The following is a 14,373-nucleotide window of genomic DNA, read 5'->3' as shown; positions in this document are numbered from 1 at the left end:
GACTGTTTTCAAGGAAGCATGAAGTCCGCACGGACAACTAGACCGTTCCTGGACATAGCGTCGGCCATGTTGAATGTGACTGTATAAAGTCTATTGAGTGAAGGACCAGGCAGACCAGAAGGGTCGATATCGTCGATACATGACAGCATGCATCCTCCTAAACTCCAGTCCACTGGCTTGCCTGGTTGAGACCGGTGAAAACGTAACAGTAGGCGTGGTGAATTTAAGTTGTAGACTGGTTCCCACGTTCGCTCGCTAGGTGAATAGCCTTTCCATTCCACCAATTATTGCAGACAACCTCTTCTGTATCTGGAATCACAGATCCGGGACACTTCAAATTCGATTTGGTTGTCAACAAGAAGTGGAAGAGGTCAAGGACTTGGCTTACTTGACTGATGGAAGGGTTTTAATAGTGATGTATGAAAGACAGGATGGACCTTCTTCCAAGTGGTGGGTAATTGGAGTCGAAAGGCGATTGGGTTGATAATCTCAATTATTGTGAAGGGTCTGTAGAAGCGAGGAGCTAACTTGTTTGGCCTTAGGTATCTGGGCAGATAATGATATGAGAGCCAAACTTTATCTCCGACAGTGTAAGAAGGCCTGGGACGTCTTTTGATGTCCGCAAATCTCTTTATGTCCGTCCTGGCCTTTTCAAGATGTTCCTTAACTTGCTTGTGGATGGAAGTTAGTTGAGCAATCCATGCGTCTACTGAAGAAGTCAATGTGGGGGGGAGGCAGAAGTGTGGGTATCACTGAAGGGTTAAATCCTTGAGTACACAAAAACGGACTTATCCTTGTCGTGGAATGGTCTGAATTATTGTAAGCAAATTCGGCAACAGGAATCTTGTACCTTAGATGCAATACCTTAGATGCAAAACAACGTTCCAGGGTCTGGTTTACTCTCTCAGTAATCCCATTTGTTTGAGGGTGATAACCTGATGACAATGCACGTTGAATACCCAATTGCTTACAAAGATGCTTCCAGAACCTGGAAACATATTGAGGTTCACGATCAGAGATGATTTTGGAGGGTAGTCCATGTAACCGGAATATGTGAGAAACAAAGACCTCTGCCATCTCCGGAGCTGAAGGAAGCTTGGTTAAGGGGGTAAAATGGGCCATGTGAGAGAAGAGGTCGATAGTGACCATTATAGTGGTAAATCCTCTGGAGGGAGGAAGGTTCACAACAAAGACAGTAGTTTTATAGAATTCCCAGGGTCGAGATGGTAATTCAGGTTGCTGAAGCAACCCTACTGGTTTCCTATTGTCTATCTTATTCTGGTTGCAGACTGAACATGCTTGTATATAAGCTAAGCACGTACGTCAGAGCACAAATGAGGCCACCAAAAGTTTCTTCTGATTGTCTGATAGGTGGCAGTTATACCACGATGCCTGGAATGAAACATGTCATGACAAAGACTTATGATCTTGGATTGAGTTTTTAGGGTTGGAACAACCAAACATTTGTCCTTAAAGAGGTAGCCATCCGTGATCGAGAGGGGCCAAGGATTATTGGTATTGAACTCTTTCAAAATATCTGCAGTTGCAGTCTCTTCACGTATCAGTTCCAAGAGAGAGGTAGCTTGTGCTATGAACACCTTGTCGGGAAACATCTTGGGAAGAACTGGATCACCCTATTTTATGTAATCTGGTCTTCGGGACAGAGCATCCGCTACTACATTGGATGGGCCAGGGATGGGTTGGATGCTGAATTGGTATTGGGCAAAAAAGTAGGCCCATCTTGCCTGGTGACTATTTCGGCATTCCATGGCCTGTAGAACCTGGAGATTCCGATGGTCGGTCCTTAACACGACCGGATGCCTTGCACCCAAAAGGAGGTGACGCCAATCTGTGAAGGCTTGTCTGATGGCTAGTAATTCTTTCTCCAGGACAGAGTAATGAGTTTCACTTGTCAAACCGGATATTAAATTATGCCTCGTATTACAAACGATTTGTATGTATATTGGCCTATGCCAAGTTGCTTAAAATTGTACGCGAATAACTCTCTGCGGCAAGGTCTTGACCTTAGAAATTGATGTAAGCCGCCATCTTGAATCAAGCTCCATTCTAGGTTAGAAACCGCCATTTTGGGGTTTTTATAAAGTCACCCTGTAATCTAAAATGGCCGTCTCGTGTGTCCTTCTTCTTGCCTTAACCTCTCCAACCTCTGTAGGGGAGTTAATGTCCAACCTGCTCTCAGGCTACATGTTAGGGTCATGTAGACCTTCTCCTTTGTTGACCAAAGCAGGGGATTACTTGAATTAGCAATGTTAAACTACAAGTATACAAGAACAGTAATGCTATTCGAATATAATATGCGAAACATTGTGTGGTCTGTATTAAAACAATATGTAAAGAGTGTAAATGTTAAATTAAAGAATAATGGAGTGTGTTAGTAAATGTATTGAAAAAGTAAACCACAAGCACGGGATATGTAAATTAGGAAAACGAACCTGGCGCGACCCTAGCCCAGTGCATGATTAACCTGTAAAGGGGCTGGACATCATTTTACAAATTGTATAAATGCGTCGATGTCCAGCTAGGAAACTCTCTCACTGCTCACATTGAACCCTGCTGGTGGTCTCTGTGATCTATTGATAGCCAAATAGCTATTTGTGTACTTTATTGAATACTGTTCAGCTTTGTAATAAAGATTCTGGGAATCTTTATAAGCCTGTGTCGGTGTATTTTCCTTTGCTCGGCGTAACAGCCGTAATATTGTATTTTTTCTGATTCCACAGATGGTGCCCGAATAGGGACCCTCAAGATTGACTTTGTCTCATTGAAGGTTGGCTCGGCTATCGGACCGGGATCGGACGGTGCCAACAGAACCAGCCACTCTAAGACGAGAAGTGAATTCCTCGACGAAAATTGCACAATCTGATCCCTGGACGGTGAGCTGTAGCCCGAGACGACGTCTTGACGAGGGTCCATATATTTGAGGTGGGTAAATTTGCCGAAAATCACCAGACACGTGGGTCCTTTGCATTGTCCTTAGTAACCCGATCGGGCCTCCCAGTCCTTTGGTCAGGTGAATCGTGTCCCAAATCTTAATTTAACCTTGACAAATTTGAATTTGGAGTATTGTACTCGCGAGCACAATTATTAAACCAGGTAACACCAGAACTTTGATATGCCTGGGAAATTGTCTGCCTCCTTTAGGGCATTTTTCCACAGTGACAGACAATCTTTGGAAGATAGCCGTCCCGCACCACAGGAGGGGTCGCCGGCATGTACTATGTACTGTAAGAAAGGCTTTGGTAGTATAGCATTTAATGACATTTGGCACAGACAAACCAGACATAATTCTAATCTTCGGTGGCCAACCAATGGTAGTTTTGAAATCCCTCGTATAGAATATTTAGAGTCTGTATTAGTAAAGAAAAATGCTAGGCCTGCAGCATTTGACGCGTTGCACAGTTGGAAAATAGAAAGCTTTGCAGCAACAAAAGAGTAGAGAGAAACACATGCTCCAACATATGACGAGTGTCCAAAAGGCACGGTTATATGATCAAAATAAACAATTGGACTCAGTTAGGAACACGGACAGGGCATTTCAATTAGGCATTCAGAAAATCTACCCTTCAAAAGATTTTCATACGTCAGACGAATTGATTAATAAACTCTTGCATGAACGAAGGCCTGATGCCTCCGCGCCACCTCCAAATGTCCCTCCTCCTGGCGCTTTGCCCCTTCCTGTTGTAGTTCCCCCTCCTATGGTTCCTCTGGTCCTCCCTGTTGTTCTTCCTGTTGTTCTTCCAGCCGTCGCCCCTTTGCCTGCCCCCTTACCTTCACCTGTTGTTATTCAGAATGTGCCTACTCTTCTTCTTCCAAGTGATCCTGCATCGCTTGTAGTAGACCAGGGAACAAGACCAAGGGTTGTGACTCGTAATACTGTGTCGCCAGACAAGAGGAGTGAATTGACTGCTTGGGCTAAACATTGTATGGAGAAGGGTGAACAAGCTGATGTTTTTTCCACACTCGAAAATTTAAAAGATATTCCTGAGAAAAATGTTTTTAACGAAGGATTAGGGACTCATTTAAGTATAATGTGGAATCGACTAAATGATGTAGATTTCCCACAAGGGTTACAGGATTTGAACACCTTAGTGTTGTCCAGAGATACTGCGGAGACGGTATATGAGCATGTTGAGAGGATTTTTGAGTATAGGAAGGAGTTGGAAGAGTTACAGAACGAGGAAGTAGATGGTGATAGTTTAGGTATTATGTACTTACAGAAACGTTTTTCTCCTCGTCGAGAATTAAAAGGTGAGGAAGCACGAATTTGTACAAAGGACGCGATAAGATGGATTTCGGATATGTCGATAACTCCAGATGAAGTATATGACACATACAGTCAATATACGTTAGAAATGCAAAAGAAAGTGATACAGGTGATGGTAGAGCACCTGCAGAATGAGTGTGTAAGAAGAAAGATTTGTTATCCCGCAGAATTGTTGAGTGCTTATAAGAAAGCTTTTTCGATTGATACTTCTTCGACTGCCTTAGCGCTTGATTTGGCTCTGTTGCTTAATAAGCGTTCTGAGCTGCCTACTTCTCAGTTGCCTATGAGAGAGGTCCCTCTGACATTTGTCCCAAAAGTTGAGATTGCGGCTGATGCTGCACGAGGTATAGTAGCCGGAGAAATTCCTGCACATTACGTTTCACAGTTTGTTCACGACCCGTTTTCAAGACAGGAAGTGAACACCATAAAGCAATCTATTCCTGATATACGAAAAAATCCGTCCGGATTCTATAAAGAAATCGAGTCGGTCTTACTGTCATCGGTATTCACTCTAAGTGATATTGACCTATTATTTCCCGTACTCCTGCCAGTTGATTTGTGGAAGCAGATTAGGACTATAGATGACATACCTGGGTTGGGAGGTACATGGGATAACATGACTAGGCTAGACAGAGAAAGACCAGCTGGCGAACGACCACCTCAAGTGATATTAACCTTGCCTGATAGAATTATTGTAAAATTGAAAACTATGGTTCCAGAAAAAAGAATCATACGGGACAAGCTTACGGCCTGTGTCCAAGGAAAGTCTGAGGGTGCTACCGATTTTTTCAATCGGTTCGAGCAGGTATTCTCGGATTTCAGTGGACAAGACTTGGGCACAGAGTCAGGGAAAAGGTTGTTTGTTGACAAATTTGTACGTGGATTGCTGCCTGACATCCAGTTACAGATTATGTCCTCTGAAAGCGCTTGGCAGGCGAAGTCCCAATCAGACGTATTGCATATGGCCCAGTATTATGAAAACCGTGTAAATACTGAAAAAGAGAAACTTGAGAAAAAAAAGGGTAACTTGAAAACTAAAGTTTTATTGCAGCAAATTGTTAGAAACCCTAGAGGGGGTAATCAATTTAGAGGTCAGTACATTCCACAGGGAAGTGCGCCCTTGGCTCCGGTAACCATTAACCAGTGTGCCTATTGCCGGCAGGAAGGCCACTGGCGCGCACAATGTCCGACCTTACAGCAAAGGTCATTTGGGAACATGGGTAGACGATCCAGAGGTCGCCCAGGTGCAGGGGGCCGTGGCAGAGGTCAGTTTGCACCAGACTCACAGCAACCTTCTTCACAAGATAAGCAAGTTTCGAATGTGGATTGTAGAAACATTTTTGATCTCCCTTCTGTCGCATACCTCTCCAAAGAGCTTCCTTTTGATAATATTTTGTTCTGCTAGGATTGCCCGAAATAGGATTTGGAACCTACGCCTATTCCCGTTCATCAGAAAGGCCCCTACGTTGAGATGGCGGTGGGAAATAGGAAGCATCTATTTTTAGTGAATACGGGAGCACAGAAATGTTCCATTGACCATTCACGAGTTCCAAATATTCCCCTGTCAGGGCAATCCAACGTTTCTGTAGGGTTTTCAGGCACACCTGTAGTTTGTCCGGTTTCTTTGCCGGTACCGATAACACTGGGTCCCTTCACGGAACAGCGTCCATTCCTACTTACCACAAACTGTGGGGAGAACTTGCTGGGGCTAAATTTGTTGAAGGCATTACACGCAGTAATTCATTGTTCTCCGGATGGAATTCGGCTAACAATTTCACCCCAGCAATCACTCGCCTCTCAGTTTTTGACTCGACCTTTACCTCCAGAATTTAGTAATGTTCCAGAATGCTTATGGGCAATTGATGATAATGATGTGGGCATTCTCCAGATTGAACCTGTTAAAATTATTTTGAAACATGGAGTAAAATTGCCTCGCATCCCGCAATATAAGATCTCAGTTGAAGGCAAACAGGCTTTGAAATGTATAGTTTCTGATTTTGTACATCGTGGAGTAATTGAGGAGATTACGGGTAGCATATGTAACAGCCCAATTTTGCCAGTATACAAAAAAGGTGATAATGCGATTCCCTTTCGTTTTATAATTGATTTATGCGCTATTAACAAAATTGTGGCTCCTCAATTTCCTATTGTACCTGATGTTACAACGATATTAACCATGATTCCGGCTTCTGCCACTCACTTTAGCGTTGTTGATCTTAAAAACACGTTTTTCAGTATTCCCATATACAAGGATAGCAGGTATTTGTTTGCGTTTACTCTAGGTGGACGCTCGTTTACATTTACTCGTGCACCACAAGGGTACACTGAGAGTCCAAGTATTTATAGTAGGGCATTGAAAGAGCAGCTTGATACCCTTGAGTTGCCTACTACTTGCACGTTACTGCAATACGTAGATGACCTCCTCTTGGCTGATGATTCTGAGAGTGCCTGTAAAGAAGGCACCATGTTGTTGCTTTGTCATCTAGCAAAACATGGCCACAAAGCTTCACTTAAGAAATTCCAATATTGTTGCCAGGAGGTCGCCTATTTAGGCTATCTCCTGTCAAAGGAGGGAAGACGGTTGACACCTGAACGAATAAAGACCATTTCTGGTATGCCTGTCCCAAATACGCAAAAGGAAGTTAGAGCCTTGATAGGTATGGCTTCTTATTGTAGATTGTGGATCCCAAATTTTTCGTTAGTGATTAAACCAATATTGGCTTTGACAAAGAAGGGCATTTCTTTGCCATTGCCATGGACCTTGGAACACCAGACAGCATTCGATTTGCTCAAATCTGCGCTGTGTTCGGCGCCGGTTTTAGGAACTCCGAATTATGATAAGGCCTTTGTGTTGTTTGTGCATGAACGTGATGGATGTGCTTTGGCTGTGTTAATGCAGGAACATGGAGGGAAGAATAGGCCGTGGGGCTACTATTCCTCCGCCCTTGATCCTGTAGCATGCGCTTTGCCAAGATGTTTGCGCGCTGTTGCTGCTGCGTCTGTAAAACAGAGTGAGGGAATGGTCCTGGGTAATGCGTTAACCCTAATGGTACCTCACTCTGTAGATATTCTATTGAACAGAACTCAAACGCAACACCTCACTTTTGCACGATTGACAAGATATGAACTGATCTTGTTTTCCCCCCACATTCAAATTCGGATGGTGTGGCGTATTAAATCCGGCTGAACTTTTACCTGTCTCACAAAATACTGTAGATGATGACGATACGTCACACAATTGCCTTTATATGACAGAACAAGAGACTAAAGGCAGAATCGATTTGAAAGACACGCCTTTGAATAGCCCTCAAGGAGAGCTATTTTGTGATGGCTCTTGTTTTAAACTTCCAGACGGAACATCCACGGCTGCTTATACTGTCACTACTTTAAGCACGGTTGTGGAAACTAAAAGAATTATGCATAAGTCTGCGCAGGCCCCAGAAATTATAGCGTTAACTCGAGCTTGTGAGCTTTCTGAAGGGCGTACAGTTAATATATATACTGACAGTCAGTATGCCTTTGGGGTGGCCCACAATTTCGGTAGACTTTGGAAAGAACGAGGTTTCTTGTCCTCGCACGGAACGAAAATCCAGCACGGCACTTTAATAGTGCGATTACTTTCAGCACTTGCACTCCCTGTTCAGTTAGCTATCATAAAAAGTTCTGCACATCAAAAAGTTACAGATGATGTAGGAAAAGGGAATGCCTTCGCTGATCAGATAGCTAAGCAGACTGCCACTGATTGCAGTTCAGAAATGTACGCTGTAAAAGAAGTTGTAAATGTTTGCACTTTGGGAGAAAGTATTGATGTTGTAAAAGATATTCAAGCAGATGCTACCATAGAGGAAACTAACAGATGGATTGAGGGTGCAGGAAGATTGGATGATGATGGGTGTTGGGTAGACAATGTTGAAGGGAAATGGTTACTCCCTGACGCCTACATTACAATGATGGTTCTTGTGGCTCATGGTCCGACACATGTGTGTGCGCGGACGTTAACAAAAATGCTACACAGTGTATGGGCCAATGATAAGATTTTCAAAATTGTGGAGCGTTTTGTCCAGAACTGCATGGTTTGCTTGCAGCACAATGTAGGAAAAGGTACCTCGACTCCTAGAGGAGGTTTTGCTCCACCTTCTGTCCCGTTTGAGGTTATTCACTTTGATTTTATTAAAATGGAACGGTGTAACAATCTTAAATATGTATTGGTTGTTATTTGCGCCTTTAGTAGGTGGGTTGAGGCCTTCCCGGTTAAAGATGCAATGGCCATAACCATGGCAAAAACTCTGTTGAAAGAGTTTTTTCCTAGGTTCGGGCTGCTGAGAGTCATCTGGTCTGATAATGGGCCACACTTTATTTCCACTGTAATCCTGCAAATTTGCAAAGGATTACAGATTGACAAGCGGTTCCATTCAGCTAGACATGCCCAGAGTGCCGGATTAGTGGAAAGGCACAATGGCATTATAAAGAACAAACTCGCTAAGACGTGTGCTGGCACCAAGCTAAAATGGCCGGACGCCTTACTGATCGTGTTACTATCGATGAGAACGACCCCTCAAACTAAGACTGGGCTCTTTCCCTTTGAGGTGGTAATGGGGAGACCGGCTAATATTTGGGGTATGCCAAAAAGTCGCTCATTAGGGGATATAGAAAATGTGCTTCTTTCAGACTACTGTAACCAGTTGACTAAAAATGTGTTTTCAATTTATCACCAGGTACGAGAGGCATTACCTTTGCACTACGAGGGCCCCGGTCACAGTCTACGACCGGGGGACTGGATCCTCATGAAGGTTTTTGAGAGGTCATCTTGCCTTGCACCTCGGTGGAGGGGTCCCTACCAAGTCCTGCTAGTCACCCAGATTGCTGTGCGGGTTGCGGGTCGTAAACACTGGATCCATGCGACGCACACCAAACGGATCCCACAGCCCATGCCACACGATACAGAAGATACAGAATCTCTTCCCACTGCTGTAACTCGCGTGCCTGAAACAGCAACAACCGACAAGGGAGAATCGGAGTCCGCTTCAGAATCCGCAAGGCCGGACAAAACGGCCATCTTGTCTCCGCACTCCCCAACAGTGGAACTTCCGGATCAATCCTTTCTTGATCCCATTTCCATCCGTTCGCCACTTCCAGGAGGAAGTGACGACACTTTGTTCCCACCAGAAACTACAAAATATAATTTGCGCCCAAGGAAATAAATGTACAGCATGCTCTGACTGTGCGACTGAAAAAAAATCATTTGAGGGCTTGTCTTTTTGGCCCGATTGTACGAAAGATTCTGTTGGCTAAGGGTTGTGGGAAAGACATTAAGAAGACGCGCGACTGGAGTCGCCAGCAAACGAACAATTGGTGTTTTTTCGATTGAAGACTACGATGCCTGCACCCGCCACCACTCGTACTGAACCTTTAGATAAAAATGTGACTAGCAGAGACAATTATCAAGTATGTAAGGGGACCCCCAAAGTGTATTGTTGCCTTCTCGTACTAATTTCTGGATTTGTAATGCCTTTTGGGTTTGGGTTATGGTATCTGGAAGAAGCATATCCGTTGGAGGACTTTTTTCCTATTGAAAATGTATCTGTGATTCCCACTCCCTCTTTGCAATTGCATACGTTGTCGCCTAGAGATTCTTTACATAGACGGAATTATCAGAATAATACCCTTTTGTTAATAATGAATGCCACTCATGCAATTTTTAATAAGACCAATTGCTGGATCTGTAGACATCTACCGCAACATGGGGATAAGGGGCTAGGTTGGTATATTTACCCTTTGCCTCTGACAACTGCCTGTTACGCTTCTCTTAGAGCACTATTTTTTGGTCGATGGAATGACAGCATCTCAGGGAACTTTGATGGTACACATTTAAATCGTTTTGAAAAGAATATTTTGATGCCCCTGGGATGCTCAGTTTTTGCAAATAGAAGTAAGCGAAATGTTGCTTCTGTTAGGCCCTCTGATAGATTGTCTCATCCTTTTCAGTCTTTAATCTCTTTCAGAATGGCTCCTATAGGCAATAAGGATGCCACGCCTCCATCTTATTCTGTTAATCACAGCCCCGATTCAGTATCCTTCTGCATACAGAGGAATGTAACACGGTCAATGGTTAATTTTAGAAAGTGCGCCAACGTTGCGAATTTGACTAGTGAAAACAGACCTCTGTACGTAGGCAAACCTGTCTATTTTGTTTGCGGTAATGTGGCATTTCCGTGGTTGCCCAGGTATTGGCAAGGAACCTGTTATTTAGGGATTCTATTACCTGGGGTATTTATTGCCAGTACTTCAGAAATTTCAAAGACTCGTCCACGACGAGGTGTAAAAGGGGATACTCCAGCACAAACTTTAGGAGATATTATGAAATCCTTTGTGCCATTTGTTGGGCAAATTACGAATTCAGAGGATAGTAGGGGACTAGCGAGAGTATTGGAGAGAACCATCAATCGGACCACTGACATACTCTATAATATGACGTTAGAGCAGAGAGCGATAAGATTAGTGGCTCTTCAGAACCGGATGGCATTAGATGTCATCCTGGCAGAGCGAGGAGGAGTATGTAAATTAGTGGGGTCCGCTTGCTGCGTTTTCGTTCCAGACGCCTCTCCAACCATCTTTAGGGCGATCCAAAATCTACATGTTCTTAGTTCAGAAGTACATGTTGCTGAGGGAAATTGGGAACTTGGTACATGGTTTTGGCACCTCCTACGGTCATGGGGATGGAAGTTGTTCTCGGCCCTACTGATTATCTTTGGAAGTTTTCTGTTTCTTTGTTGTTGTATACAGTGTCTCCCTGGTATATGCTCAGTATTAGGGGGATGTTGTGCGCAAGCAACAAATGTATTAGGGAATAAAAAATATGCCCCAAAGGAGCTCTCCAAAGAGTATGTGTTGAAAGAAACTCTGGTATCAGACCTAATGGCGATAGATATGTCCGACAATGATTCGGGGTGTATGGACGATGACGCATGGAGTTACTAGCAAGCAAATCAGAGGTAGTGTAGCACTTGGCATAGGCCAAAAGGAGGGTTTGTCAAACCCGATATTAAATTATGCCTCTTATTACAAACGATTTGTATGTATATTGGACTACGCCAAGTAGCTTAAAATTGTACGCGAATAACTCTCTGCGGCAAGGTCTTGACCTTAGAAATTGATGTAAGCCGCCATCTTGAATCAAGCCTCCATTTTAGGTTAGAAACCGCCATTTTGGGGTTTTTACAAAGTCACCCTGTAATCTAAAATGACCGTCTCGTGTGTCCTTGTTCTTGCCTTAGCCTCTCCAACCTCTGTAGGGGAGTTAATGTCCAACCTGCCCTCAGGCTACATGTTAGGGTCATGTAGACCTTGTCCTTTGTTGACCTCGGGAGCAGGGGATTACTTGAATTAGCAATGTTAAACTACAGGTATACAAGAACAGTAATGCTATCCGAATATAATATGCGAAACATTGTGTTGTCTGTATTAAAACAATATGTAAAGAGTGTAAATGTTAAATTAAAGAATAATGGAGTGTGTTAGTAAATGTATTGAAAAATTAAACCACAAGCACGGGATATGTAAATTAGGAAAATAAACCTGGTGCGACCCTAGCCCAGTGCATGATTAACCTGTAAAGGGGATGGACATAATTTTACAAATTGTATAAATGCGTCGATGTCCAGCTCTCACTGCTCACATTGAACCCTGCTGGTGGTCTCTGTGATCTATTGACAGCCAAATAGCTATTTGTGTACTTTGTTGAATACTGTTCAGTTTTGTAATAAAGATTCTGGGAATCTTTATAAGCCTGTGTCGGTGTATTTTTCTTTGCTCGGTGTAACAGCCGTAATATTGTATTTTTTCTGATTCCACACACTAGGTTGTAATGTGCGTGATAAATAAGCAATTGGGTGTTCCAACCCGTCTCCCGTAGCTTGCTTGAGAACGGCCCCAATAGCATGTTCGGTTTCAGTTTCTACCAGGAAGGGCTTGGTTGTGTCTGGTTGAGCCAGGATGGGTTCGCTAGTAAACAAATGTTTGAGTCTCTGAAAGGCTGTTTCTTGACTGGTAGTCCATTGAAAGGGGGTATCCTTCTTTAAAAGACGGACAATGGGTTGAACGATGGCTGAAAATGAAGGAATGAATTTCCGGTAGAAATTTGCAAGTCCTACCAACGACTGCACCTGTTTCACTGTGGTTGGGGCTGGCCAAGAGAGGATTGCTTCCACTTTATATGGATCCATGGCTACTCCTAGGGAACTCAAAACAAATCCTAAGTACTTGACTGTGGACACGTGGAAAATACATTTCTCGGGTTTGGCCAAAAGATGGTGTTGGCGTAACCTTTGTAAGACCAAGGAGACGTGTTTCTGATGTAAGGTCAAGTCCTGGGAATAGATCAAAATATCATCTAGGTAGACAATGACGAAAAGGAAAAACATGTCAGAAAAGACCGGTCCATGAAACGCTGGAACACGGCAGGAGCATTTGTTAAGTCGAATGGCAACACCAGATATTCGTAGTGACCAAAGGGGGTCTGAAAGGCCGTCTTCCATGTGTCACCCTCCTTTATACGAATCAGATGGTAAGCCCATCTTAAGTCCAGCTTGGTGAAAATGACAGCTCCACGTAGGGCCTCCAGGATGTCCGAGATAAGAGGCAAGGGGTACCTATCTTTCAGGGTACATTTATTCAAACCTCAGTAGTCCTAGCATGGGCGGAGTTCCTTGGTATCCTTCTTGGGTACAAAAAATAGAGATGCTCCGGCTGGGGACTTGGATGGACGAATAGTTCCATTGGAAAGATTGGTGTCTAGATACTCCCGCAAGGCAACTTTCTCGGGTTCTGATAGAATGAACATCCTTCCAAACGGGATAACTGCATTCTCTTCTGTGTCAATTGCACAATCTTCAGGACGGTGAGGAGGGAGTGATTGAACAATGGCAGAAGAAAATACATCTGAAAATTGACAGTACTCCTCGGGCACCTGGGTAATGGCAGAGACCGTGAGGTGTTATGGTTTTGGGGGCTTTACTCCGGTAGACTGCTTGGGTTTCCCATATAGACAGTTAGTGAGACAGAACTCGGAACCCAGGAACAAGGATCCAGCTGTCCAGTTGATATATGGATTGTGTTTTCTCAACCATGGCACGCCAAGCACAATGGAATAGTGAGCTGCTCTGATGATGTCAAAATGCAACATTTCCTTGTGATTGTGAATAGACAGCACAAGCTCTGATGTTTGTTGAGTTATGGGACCGAAGGACAAGGGTCTTCCATCGTTTCCTTCCACTGCCTGGAAAACCTCCTTATTCTCTCGGGGAATGTGATGTCTCTGTGCCCACTCGTCATCCACAAAAAGACCCATGGCACCGCAATCCACCAGGGCCAGTATTGAATGTATTTCCTGGTTGGGTGTTGAAAGATTTACCTGGAGTAGCATCAAAGTATTGGTCAAAGAACAGTCTTGTGAAGGTGAATGTCGGAGCAGGATTCCTTTTCCCGAAACGGGGCTCCGTTCAGGATCGGGAGCTGGCGTTTCCCGATCGACGAGGAGGGGCAATCGGGCAATTACGCACTAAGTGTTTATCTGATGCGCAGTACATGCAGAGACCACTATTGATCCTTCTTGCTCTTTCCTGGTTGGATATGGGGCCTCTCAGGGACCCTAGTTGCATGGGTTCAGGTTTGGATTGAGCTTGGAGTGAGGATTCCTGTTCTCCGGGACTTTTGTATTCAGGTAGAGGATTTGGTGGTAGGTTCCGTGTCTTCTTTTTCTCGGCCTTTCTCTCTTGTATCCAGAAATCTATCTGCAAGGATAGATCCAAGAGGGCCTGATAGGAGGCTGGACGGGCTACTCTGGCTAATTCATCCTTGACTTCTTTGCTTAACCTGCGCCTGAACAAGGTAAAACAGGCTTCTGAATTCCAGTTAGACAACTTGCCGGGCGAAAGGCAGGCAAGCAGAGCGTTGAGACGCGTGGAGCCGTGACTGTTTTCAAGGAAGCATGAGGTCCGCACGGACAACTAGACCGCTCCTGGACATAGCGTCGGCCATGTTGAATGTGACTGTATAAAGTCTATTGACTGAAGGACCAGGCAGACCAGAAT

The sequence above is a fragment of the Ambystoma mexicanum genome, chromosome 5q, assembly GCF_040938575.1.
Source record: "Ambystoma mexicanum isolate Mex_15411 chromosome 5q, UKY_AmexF1_1, whole genome shotgun sequence".
Lineage (NCBI taxonomy): Eukaryota > Metazoa > Chordata > Amphibia > Caudata > Ambystomatidae > Ambystoma > Ambystoma mexicanum.
This window is presented reverse-complemented; position numbering follows the sequence as displayed.